Here is a 12,705-nt window from a genome sequence, read left to right on the forward strand (position 1 = left end):
TGGAGAGACAGAACTTGCATATTTTTATCAGTGGGAAGTGCTATTTTTGTTTCCAAGCTGTCTGTCTGTGGGGTTTTTTTGTGTTTTTTTTTTTTCCCCCCAACATGATCTTGTATTGCAAAAGCATGAGAGACGTGATTTAAAACATCTTGCAGCCAGCTGGCTAGCAGTGCATAGCATCCGTCAAAAAGAAAGGTGGTTGTACTCTTTACTCAGCGCAGCTCTGGTCATTCCGACGATCACTGGGAGCTCTCATTTAAAGTCATAAGGAAGTCATATTTAAAAGTCAAATCATTCTGGCTTAAACATGTATATAATGTACTATTTATCAGAATTTAGAACATTTCTATTTAAAAAAAAATCCTGTATTGTAATCTGTGTTCCTTTTTTCCGTTATTTTATGCAGGCCAGTTAGTTATACGTCAGCTTGTACACCTACATTCGGCCAATCATATATCAATGGTCATCGTCTATAAAAAATTTTCGGTCATAGCACCTTGATTAATATGTCGCAGCTAATATACGCAACGGGTGAAATAAGAAATAAGACTCATTAGGTTTACCATTGAGTTCCATACCAGTGTTCATGGGGATGGACATCTGTGTCTTCAGCAGGCGTAAAGCTAACAGAACTGGCAGCGTTGCGAGGCAAGGGCTCAAACATGTATGGCTGTAAGCCTTCTACACCAAACCAAGCTTCTGCCGCCCTGGCGTCCTCTTCCACAACATCTTCATCCCCACTTTCCTCCTCTAAATAAAAAATGTATGACAGAGGACATTCATCCACGACCTCCGACATAAAACTCTCCTCCTCTTGCATGTTTCCTCTGTCCATAGCGTTCCTTGACAGTGTCGTTACTTGGGCCCAATGTAATTTCTCATTGGGAACCTACTAGCACAAAGTTACTAACTGGTAAGCAAGAGGCTTCCAACAAACTGGCCACAACCAAACTTGCTTGCGAAACTTCCGCCACAACAATCCCGCCCCCTTGATAAACGACCAATCACATTCACTTTATTCACTCGTGTAAATTCGGCACCACTTAGTAGAATTCGGAAATGCAACAGTTGGGACAGTCGTTTCCCTATGACTTTAAAGGATTCAAAAACAGAAAGTTTATTCAATTTAAAGTTAGAACTGTAACTTTTTGAAATCTTTTTATTCTTAAAATATCGTTATAATTATAATATTTTGTTAACTGGTTTATGTCTGTTCAATGTGTATTTTTTTGTGTGATAGAGGCTCAATCCTCTAATAGATATTAGCAAAAGAATACTGCAAGAAAATACTGCATAAGTATTTTGAGACAAATTTTGACCTAATATTTAGTTAAAGAAAATAATGCGTAAAAATCTTAAATCTAAGTATTTGACTCCAGTTATCTATAAGTTTAACTGAATCTAATTTCCAGTCATTTAGATAGCAAATTTTCAAGGGCATATTAATTTATCACTTAGGAAAGTGTGCTGTTTCCAAAACCCTTCTATTTTTTTCCTATCTCTGTGACTAATGTCAGACTACGTCCTTTGCTTTATCACTAACCTTGAAACAAACCAAAATATTAAAATAGGATCAACTGTTGGTGGACGGTATGCACACAGTGTCATTTTTGTTTCTCTGGATAGTTTCTTAAATTTCAGAGGGGGTTTTCCACCAAACCAAAAAAAAAAAAAAATCTGTCTTTGTCATAACAGTAAACATTGGAAGTAATAACTTCCTGATATCAATTCCCATACAGAAAAAGAAGAGCAACAACTCTGCAAGAGCCAAACCTTTCCTCCACAGTAGGTGACGGCTAAAACAGAGTTTTACCTAAATCTCTGAAACTGCAGATCTCCCAAACCCCCCACCAACTCTACCCCATTGACCCCAGCTCCTATCTTAATCCTCTGATTACTCCATCATATTCTTAGCACTAATTTAGACTGTTGTCAGGCTTCACGTCTCTGGCCTGGACAGCTTCAGCTTCATTGATCCATATGGATGCAGAGGGTGCAGGTGTGACCCAAATACAGGGATTAAGCACCCACCTGTTACCCAAACTTTTCAACTAAATACATGAAGTCTAAAAACTCTACAGAAATATTGTCCACTTGAATCTAAATTCCCTCTCATTATCCAAGGTTAGTAAGCAATAAGCTTCCCATGCTGGGCTCATTTATAATTTAATCCAGGAGCGTGGTGTTTCAAGGCTTACCCAGAGAGATTGCCCTTTCAGAGCGAAAACCCCCACCATGCATCAGGGGGAATCAATGCCATCAACCGATGCCAGAATAGACATGAGACTCCGGATGAAAACGACAGAAATGTCTGGACCGTCAGAGAAGAGAAAAGACACTTCTTTACTCTTTTTTTTCTTATCTGTTTCTCATGGTTCGTTTCATACACAGAAAAGGAAACAGCTGTTAAAATAGGTTCTTGCACTTGCCATTTCCTGCCTCTGCTCCTAATCCAACCTCAATATGCCACACAAAGTTATTTAAGCTCCTGAACGCAGATACGTGTTTTGCTTTTATGCAGAAAGGACTGATACGATCTCAAGTAGAAATAATAAGAGAAAAACGAAAGTCAAAGAAGCAACTTTGACTGTACCTGGTAGCAAAGGATTTGATGTCTTAACTATTCTAACATCAGTTAAGGTTTAAAGGTGTAATAATCAAAGCAGATTAAAATCTGATGTCTACAATGAATAAAAACAGCTTTGGAATCAGGAATTTAGAAAAGTGTGGAATACAAACCACAGAGTATTTGTTCCATGATAATGTTCATTGGAGATATTTATCACTCTGCCTCTTCGTCACCTTTTGCTTTTATAGTTTTTCCCATATCAGAGGGTTTTAGGCGCCCTCCATACTGGCCATGCCCCAGTTCATACCCACCTTGAGAAAGTCCTGTTCCTGCCTTAAAGTAGAAGTATGTTTATTTGTCTGCCTTAAGGAATTCAGCTTAGGGCAGAGAGTTAGCCGTGCACTTATGGTTAACTTCATATATTACCAAAAAATCAGTATTTATATATATAAATTATATGTATAGTATATATATATATATAAACAAAAAAATATCTAAAGTGTAAATGTTAAACTGCGAAAACAACATAAAAAAAACAATTTGCTCTTAGTGCTCTGTAAGCGCTAATGTAATGCTGATTAATTATAACACAGTCATGGGAAAACAATATTAGACCACTGTAGTTTTCAAATAATTGTGTAAATAAGTACAAACGCTTGCATGTTTCATGATTTCTATCAATATTGTGTTTGTGGTTATATTTAGGGCTGCAACTAACAATTATTTTGCAAATCGATTAATCAATTAATAGCAAAAGGTTCCTTAAACTAGACTTTTTGCGAATTTAAACCTATAGAAACTTTAACTTTTCTACTTGAGGAGTTCAATATAGAGCATATTGACAGATGAAAAAGATTTTTATCTTAAATGCAAAATATTTGCATTTTCTTTTAAAATAAATCTATGGAAAATGGGTAGATATGAGCTCTTAAATTAAACTTATTTTTATTGCCATCATAATTTTTGTTTATACAAATGTACTTTTGATTGTGATTGAGTTTCAAATGTCCTAGAAATTGAAGAGAAGAAGGAGGGGGTCTAACTTTTTTTTTTTTTTCCATGACTGTCCTTTAAGTTTAATGAGGGGTCATAATCAATAATTTCTTTAAAACCATCTGGCCCAAAACTGGATCATATGGGCAGAATTTGAAAATAGTTTGTGGTATAAAGTGAAAATATTGTTAAATGTTTTTTTGTTTTGTTTTGTTTTTTTTTTTGCTTTTTTTTGCTCAAAAATTCTACAAGATATAGAAAAATATGGATTTCAGTTAGTTTCCACCAACTATCAATAGAACTAGATGAGGTCTATGTCATGCTAAGTTCTATATCTATGTCTAAGCTGAGGTCTATGTCTATGTCATGCTTGCTCCTTTTTTCTATCGTTCCATATTGCTTAATGAGAGTGAGGCATAAAATTCATAATGATAGACTGATGGTCACAGCACTGTCTCTTACATCAGGAAATATATGTTTACTTTTAGATTCAATTAGTTTTTTCCCCTAGTTATCATCCAAGATAAGATGATCTTCAATGATGTATGGAGTGCTATGTTTGTCTTCTTGCGAAGCAGGGACTCCTTGGCCTGCAGCTGAGCCTACTAAGCCATTAGCTGCTGATGATTGAGGCTACGATCACAAATCTGCTTTCTTTGCCTGCATATGACCCATATCTAACATTTCCATGGCAGTCTGCACAACCAAATTACAACTGCTTCAACTCCAAAAGTCTGAATTGTCACCATTCCATCTGTATTAGTAGATCTGATTTGTATCGGGTAGTCTTCGAAGCATCCACAATCTAATGATTATATCCCATTTCATTTGGTTTAACATCACTGACCAGGGTCCTACTATGCATCAACACAAATTTCTCCACAGAAGCAGCTGTTGCTACTTCAATAGGATGACGACTGAGGCTTATACCTGCCATGTCGGAGCAGCCTTAAAACACACAATGAAAAATTGGACTGTATGAAGTTGTAGCAATTACATGTGACTGTAACTTTAGAAGCTGGTCAGAAACACGGCTCTCTGTAACCGCGCATGTATAGGTCGGACCAACGAGCACCACCGTGGACTGTTCTCCCTGCTGCCCTTTGGGAAGAAGCTTAAAAACATCAGCGGCAGATCCAGCAGGTTTTGCAACAGCTTTTTCCCCGCCGCCATCAGACTATTGAACTGTTAAAACTCTAATCAAGTCTCTACATCACACTTGTAAACATCATATTTGAACTACCAACGTGTTTTTTCTTTTTTTCATAATCCCTTTAAACAGAAAACAACTCAAGGTTCTGCTGCATTTTGCACCATATTTATTTATGTTGCATTGCACTGAACCTTTCCATATCAATGCCTTTTGCACCATGACTTTAAATTGTTTTTTCCTTTCCTCCTACACTGTTTACATTCTGATAACTGCTGCACTTTATAAAGGGTAATGTTCATTTCACTGTTGTAAGCTGCTCATTCACTGTTGAAAAGCTGCAGGCATCGACATTTTGCTTTGTTTAGTAAATAAGTAAGTAATGTTTATTATATATGTTTATTTGTACACACTCTGTGTATACAAAATGGTAGTAGAGTTAGTCTAATTTGTCTATTTCGGTTGGACCTACGCAGCAATTTGAAGGAAATGTGATGAATAAGACGGGAAGAGAAACATACACCCACTGTATGGAGAATACATAGTGGAATCTCTGAACTGCAAGGTGATTTATACAGTAAGTATACAGCAAGGGGGACAGAAATAGGCATACACAATTAATAAAACATTACAATAATCAGTTTACTTTACCAATGGTATGAGCTGAGAAGTACACACAACAGATAAAGTGAAACAGTGATTTCCTTTGAGTTTGTTAGAGCAGCAACAACGGCTCAACATTCACTACCCTGCTTGTTTATGCTGGAGGAATTTCTGGGACAGGCTCTGCCATGAATGCATGGCGGTGCATGGTGGGAGGCTCTACACAGCCTGTGTGATTAAAAAAAAAGTCCAATCAGAGCTTGCAGAGTCAGGCGGAAGCAGCGTGTTGCAGCCTTAAGAGCTGACCTCCAGGGGAGACCTTTAGCACCTAGGCCACTGTGATGGTGAGGTCACTGGCGACAAATCCACATTATCTTGACAGAGGAAAAAGACTCCATTGAGACTGAATGCAAACTGACAGATGGACATTACTGCTCACCATAGAATTGCTCTGAGTTTCCAGACATAAAAACTTAAGTTTTTATTCCAAAAACACAAAACAAATCTAAATGTTATGGTTGGACATATGAGGTGATTATTGGCTTCAAGTTCACTACTAATAACAAGCTTTCCACATTACACTCTGTAATTTGAACTTTTCATTAATCATAACTTGAATAAGTAGTTATGAGTAATACAAAATGCTGCTGCCATAACAGCTCTCGCACAATAAAAGCACAAGTAGAGAAAAAGCAAAAACAAAACCACTAAATCCCTGTATTAGTAGGTAAAGGTACATGACTAAGTCCGTGGTGAAAAGGCACAGGGCAGTAATGAGTAATGAAAACAGCCGTGTTAGTGCTGCCATTCAGTCGAGGGCCTGGTGCTGTGGAATGTGAGGCACCATTCATTCACATGGGTTAAAAATGCATTTCTGCCACCACAAAGCCCTGCCTTGTCCTCATTGTTTCTCACCACACCAAGAAAACACTTCCACATTCTGGACAAGAGGGGGAAAAAAATGGAAAAACTCATTTTACACCCACATACACGGGGAAACAAAAGATTGGAAGGCAAATGAGTTTTTAAATCCTTGGAAAAATTAGGAGTCAGAGTAGGACGGTTTAATCATAAAACCTACATGGAGAAACAAGCCCACAAACTGCAAGCAAAACGCACATATTCCCATTGAAAACAATCAAATGCATCCAGCGGTTCTTCTGCGTATAACAAAGGCAAACAATGGTAGAAGAAAGTATGTTTGTTTCACTGTAATCATGTGAAGTTATCAACTGATTGATCTTATGCTGTGCAGAAGCAAGAGCATGAATCAAATCAGGATTACAAAGCCTGAAAAAAAAGCCACTATAGAGATAGGTCACGTTCCTGTTTCGTTCCATTTTACAACGCTCAACAAGTGGCTCACAGAGTTTCCATTCGCTAAAAAAACAAAACAAATCTAGAAAGCATTTTTTTTAAGCAAATTTATCCTAAAAAACAAACAAACTTTAACTGTTATATGTAACAAATAAGTTGTTACATTCATGCTGATTTTACAGTCTCTACCTTACTCCCTTAAATAACATGCTGCTGTCATTTTGCACATCTCTGATGTTGCTGCTAATTTTACATATTCATTACTGTAAAAATGTCCACAGCTGTATATTGGTTATTCATTCGCCAGGTATATATATTGTTAAAACGCTTTACAGTACAGTTTTTATTTGTTTGCTTTTTTACTCTTCACTTTATGTTATTTTTGCACACTTTTCTAAGGTCCACATTTGTGTGGCCATTTTTTCTATAATCATTTTGCTGCTGCTGTAACACCAGAATTCCCCCATTCTGGGACAATAAAGGGAGTTTATTCTATTCCAGGGTTTATACAGGAATGAATAACTCAAATTTAATGCTTTTTAATGCTCTTAGAAATCATTTTAATGCCACCAACAGATACCCGTCGACAGGCTGCAGCCATGTCCCGAATTCCTCGTTTTCTAGCTATTTTTGTTGAAATTAGCTCCCCCCCATTCTCTAGCTTTTTTTTTCCGACTCAAGCTTCTTTTCTGAACATACAGCTTTGCGATCAACCGGAAGCAGTTCCATGCAAATATATCGGGATATAATACGTCTGACGAAATTGTTTTTATAAACATTTTTTTTTTAAATAAAGCATTTTAAATGCCACAATAAACACATTTAATGAATTTTAATGCCAATTAAGGCCTTAATTGAAAAAATAATAATTTAATGACTTTTAATGATTTTTAATGACCCTGTATTCTATTTCATTCTATTCATTTATATTCTATTCTATTCTTTTTTGTTCTATTCTATTCTAGTTAAGTAGTAGGGGACACTGCTGGTGGCTGTAATGTAAGCAGTTATCCCAACTAGAACTAAATCAACAGTGTTCCTAAGGACAGCAGGAACATGATCTATTCTATAGGTCTCTCATAAAAAAAAAATAAAAAAAAATCAGAATTGATTCTCATATTTATTTAAATATCAATATTTAAAAAACGCATTTTCCACTATCCATACAGCTGCCATTAACAAACATTGCCTTATTAATCTGCCGTTGAACGTTACTATATCACGCTAGTGCAAACAGTGATGTATTTTATGTAGCGGCTGAACAAATGTTTTTAATACTAGAAATAAGTTTGAGATCGATTCTAAATCGTGAGAATTAAACTGATTCTTGAATTTTGAATCAATACCCAGCCCTTTATGCTTTAGCTCAATTCAAACACAAATGGTCAAAAGAGATTTCCATCCTATTTTGAATTTGCATTAAGGAGGAAAAAAAAAAACATTAACATAAAAAAAAACTTAACTGAGAGCAACTTTTTGTCTATTTTTCCATTAAGAACAAAACTGGAAACAACTTTATTTTTTTACCAATAACATCAGCAAAAAAAGTCAATAATTCAAATGATTCCTAATCAAACCTGTTTCCAACTTAATGATCATTTTGTTATGTAATACTGAATGGATACTGTGCTGCTATAAACACAGAGTGAGCGCTTTGCAGGCTGGAGAAGAAATCTTTAAAATAATGTCTGCAAACAAGCACGAGGAGGGGGGGGGGACAATGTAATCCTGTCTGCAAAACAACGTCCCGTCTCTTCTCCCTCCCTCCCTCTGCTGTTTCTTTCTCTTTCTAAGTTAGGGTGACATCACAGCAAAGGGGGGAGAAAAAAAAAAGTCTTGTGTGCATCTATGACAGCAGCACTTATAAAGTCCCCCTGAGAGGAAAAAGAAAGAAAGAAAGAAAAATCACCATCGAAAAAGAGAAAAGTCTCCACTGATGATCTCACACCAGCCGTCAGTTGGAGACGGATAATAACTGGAATACAAACGGCGAACACAACCCTATTATCACTGCGCTCCACAGCTGTGTGTGTCTGCGTGTTTGGGAGGGCGGGCGAGTGTGAGGCCAACTACTATAGGCTACTGTTGGAAGTTAAAAGTCCAATTCACGCTGATAAGGGATTTGTTTTGATTTTCCTCAACTTACTGACAAGATGTTGAGCACAACTTGGCGCACATTCTGCCGTCTGTTCCTTTGCTGATTTTATTCAGCTTTATCTGCAGCTTAGCACTGTAATCACACATGTTAATACTATGAAAATAATCTGCATAAAGGAGAACAACTTGATAGGTCTATTTACATTCCATTGTCTTTTATGATGACTTCCCCCTTTATCTATATATAAGTTTATCTTATCTAAGGTTCCAAACAGTCAGTGTTGTTTACTGGGATCAAGGTAAACCAAAGTTTTATTCAGTTGGTGTCAAAACCAAAGATTTTCAGTCATGCCTTTCCTTTTAATGAGATGCTAGATAATTCCGGTCATATGGCCTTTATAGTAATGCAGTGCCGCATCTCCCCTCCCCCACGTGTTGCTGTGCACTCCCAGTTGTACTTTTCGCATGCTGAACAAATTTGTCTGGTTGAGGAAAATTTGAATTATTCCGGACGAACTTAATATTTATTTTGAGGCGTTTTAATGGATCTTCACCAAGCGAGCCAAGTAGGAATGGTTGGTTCATGGAAAGCAGGTATGATGAGTTTATTTTTCAAGAAAAAAAAAAACAAGTAAATAAAGTCAATGCTACTCAGGCAGCATTGCCCCTCCCCCACTTGTTGCTGCTCACTGCCAGTCAGTTGGCACCTACTGCTTGTCACTCTTAAAGTGACGGCTTTGTTTGAGAAGTGCTGTGCAGATCACTTATTAAATCAGCTTTGTTCATAGTTTAGTCATCTGCAGTCATAGTTGGCTTTTGTTTTACTCTTTTTTAGTTGAGAAATCCATATTGTAGGGTCTTCCAACATGTTTTCAAAAAACAGAAGGAAAGAGAACTAAAGTTAACATTTCTGCTGCATTTAAAGAAACAAAGCCATGGCAGTTGTACTCATAGTGCCATGACAACCTCATATCAGCCAGTTCCTGCACATTCCAATGATTATCAGCAAAGTACAACAAATGTTTACAGCACTGCTCTGCTTGTTTATTACATAAGGACACAGCACGTTATAAAGCCCTAATTTGACAAAAAGCTAAATCTATTAACCATTAATAGTTTTTTTTTTTTCCTCACTGAAACAAGGAGCCATTACTTTTAACAGGCAGATTCTACCATATTACATTTTTTGAAAGAAAAAAATTCAGTTTAACTGGGAAAAACAAAAACAAAAAAACACACTCAAGATATAAAAACAATAATAAATGGACACAGTTCCTTACCGGTTAAAGAAACAGTGAGCTGAAAAACACAGAAACAAGCCGGTGCAGTTCTCCAAAAGCAAACTGGATCCACTGGCAGGAGTGAAGATCCACTAGAGAAACACTCAGATGTGGAGTCCACTCTCTCTGCAAACTTAGAACAAAAGGAGAGAAAATCCTCAAATACGTTTGTCTCCAAAAAAGAAAAAAGAAAAAGGACTAGGAATTATTATGTCAGGTGAATTCCTTGTGCTGTTGAACAGCACAGGTTCCTCTCTCTGTCACTCTCTCCTCTTTCTCTTTCTCTCTTATTTCTCGTCTCCTATAGTTTCCCTGATGCTGCCTTCAGGTGTAATCGGAAATGCCGCCGCTCAAGAATAAACTTGACAGATGAGGCAACATATAAAACAACCAATAAGACACCGCCTTTTTTTTTATTCCTCTGTAATATTTCACGAATTAGCTGCTGTGTTTGTAACTTCTCTAAGATAGAAAAGCCTCATCTTCTGTTCTCAAACGTTTCCCTCTCAACGTAACATGACGCTCTTGCTCTTGTTCTGCTTCAGACACTTTAAAGTCTGAAGCATTTTTACAAACAAATATAGCCGTTGCACATGTATTGGCGAGGTTCTGACTGTTTTTAAAAACTATTTATTTATAAAAAATAAAATAAAATATAAATTAAAAAAGCACAAAACAGATAGCAAATTCCTCAACAAACCTTGGAAATATAGTTTCTGATCAAGTGATGGAGTTTCTGGGAGCACCTGAACCAACCATGAATGGAATATGCCCAATTGTGTTAGTGTGTGTGGATGTGTGTGTGTTTTTGTGTGTGTGTGTGTGTATGAAGCATAGAATCAGAGGGAGAAAAAAAGGAGAGAGAAAGAGGCAAAGTTTGCCCTCCTGGTGTTAGGACCTTGTCCCCAGCTCAGAGCGACGCGCACTCCTCTCTATATGTCCTCTTCCTCTGTCTCTCTTTGTTGTTTCACTCATGTCTCCTGCGCTTCCTCCTCGAGTGGAGGATCAGCTGGCTCGTGCTAGTGTGCGCGCGCGCGCCTACGTGATTCTAAAGTATCTAAAGAAAAGGTGACTCTGGACAATAGAGTTTAATTAGCCACATCAGCTCCATCCATGTTTGCGCAAACAACCCAAGCACCCCCCCTTTCTGCGTGATATGGAATTTATGCTTTTGGGTAACAGATGCAGACAACATCTGTGATCAGACTTGTGCACGCACCTGTATGCGTGCGCGTGCGTATCGAAACGCTTACTATGCATCCGCGCGCAGACATAGATCACCAAACCAGCGCGTGGGTGCATCACCATTTATCCTTAATAGAAAAAAAGTTAGAAGCCAAAAAAAAAAGAAGAAAGAAATCAAGCGGGCGTGCACGCGCACACGATCACCCTTCACTCCACATGTTTCCGCATCCCCCCCCCCCCCCTCTCTCCTCCTCCTCCAACAACACTAATACACGCACGCGCCCTATAATGCACGCACCTACCCGCGTGCATGCGCAGAGATTCAAAGAAATGCGACACACCAAAGAGCTTCCAGCGGTTTCAGATCCTCATATCTGTAAGGCAAAGACAAGCGACTACTGGCACCTGTGCCCTGTTCAGTGGCAGTTGTGCCACGTCTATTATGTAGGACACGACTTCCTAATATGGATATACCCCCCCCCCCTTTCTTTACCCCTCCCTAACGTCCACCTCTCCCCCTGTATGCCTGCTGCTGAGTGAATAAAATAATCGCTTAAAAAAAAAGGAGAACAGTTGTCCCCTCCTCTTGGGTGATTCCTGTCTCTCTATTTTTTTTTATTTTGTACAGCATTTATAGCTCTGTAGGTATATCCGCCATCTGTGTGGATGAGGGGATTACAGTGTGTTTCCCAAAAATAGAAAAGAAATAAAGAGATGATCTGCTGGAAAGTTTGTTGTTGGTGTGTTTTTTTCCCCCATGGTTTTCAGAGAAACACTCCTTGTCATGATTCTTTTTGTACAAACTTTTATACCAGTTTAGGAGATCTGCATTAATTTAGTTTTTATTTTAAACATAAAGTTAATGATCTACAAATATAAACATGTTTCTTCTTGATTCTTGTAGAAATAAGATCTTTTATACCATGCCTAAAATATATCAGTTTGGTTTCTTTTTAAAAACACCTCTAGCTGCCTGTAACCTATTTATATATCAAGATCAGACAGTCGCCTTTAACATACAGTCCCATTTAAAAAAGAAAAAAAACGCACTAAAGGAGTTTTAGATGAAAGGTAAGGAAAAGATAAGGAAAAACTAATGGCAGCCTTACCTGCTTTATCTACGACAGAAGTGCAGTGTGACTTCAAGAAGCAGAGACAATCCTAAAGGTGAAAGCATGCTCTTTGCAGTGTATGCTGAAGTGCATGATTGAGTAGGTCGAGTCCATTCTGTCCCACTGGTGGGGGGGAGGGAGGATGTGAGAAGGGAAGCTGCGCCGCGTTTTACGCGGACGGCAGCTTCACGCGGCGCTCGCTCGTCAGATAAACAAGCTGCGGCGCGAGACGTAAGAGGACGTCACGCGCCGCTGTGGATTCGGTCGGTTTTTAGCTCGCTGGAGAAGTCTGACGATTTCCTGACGCCCCTTTGCGCGAGCCTAATGGCTGCTCCCGCATTAAATAGAACTATCTGCTATTGTCTCATCAGCGAAAAGTTGTTGATACCTCCTGGTGGG

At 38.1% G+C, this 12,705-nt stretch overlaps 1 protein-coding gene across 2 annotated transcripts in view; it reads right to left on the minus strand.

Annotated features, from left to right (window-relative positions):
* znf516 (zinc finger protein 516) overlaps nucleotides 1–12,461 on the minus strand; it is a 64,214-nt gene extending 51,753 nt beyond the window's left edge. The window contains exons 1-2 of one of the 2 annotated variants that reach the window (XM_015377224.1): nucleotides 12,304–12,461; nucleotides 10,010–10,142 (exon numbers count right to left, since the gene is read on the minus strand). The gene's annotated coding sequence lies outside the window, so the exon portion shown is untranslated. Of the gene's footprint in view, nucleotides 1–10,009; nucleotides 10,143–11,496; nucleotides 11,552–12,303 lie in introns of those variants that run through there. The other variant, XM_015377225.1, reaches the window with a different exon arrangement.
* Nucleotides 12,462–12,705: the final 244 nt, after the last annotated feature.

Source organism: Cyprinodon variegatus, unplaced genomic scaffold, assembly GCF_000732505.1.
Source record: "Cyprinodon variegatus isolate N-32 unplaced genomic scaffold, C_variegatus-1.0 Scaffold149, whole genome shotgun sequence".
NCBI classification, from domain to species: Eukaryota; Metazoa; Chordata; class Actinopteri; order Cyprinodontiformes; family Cyprinodontidae; genus Cyprinodon; species Cyprinodon variegatus.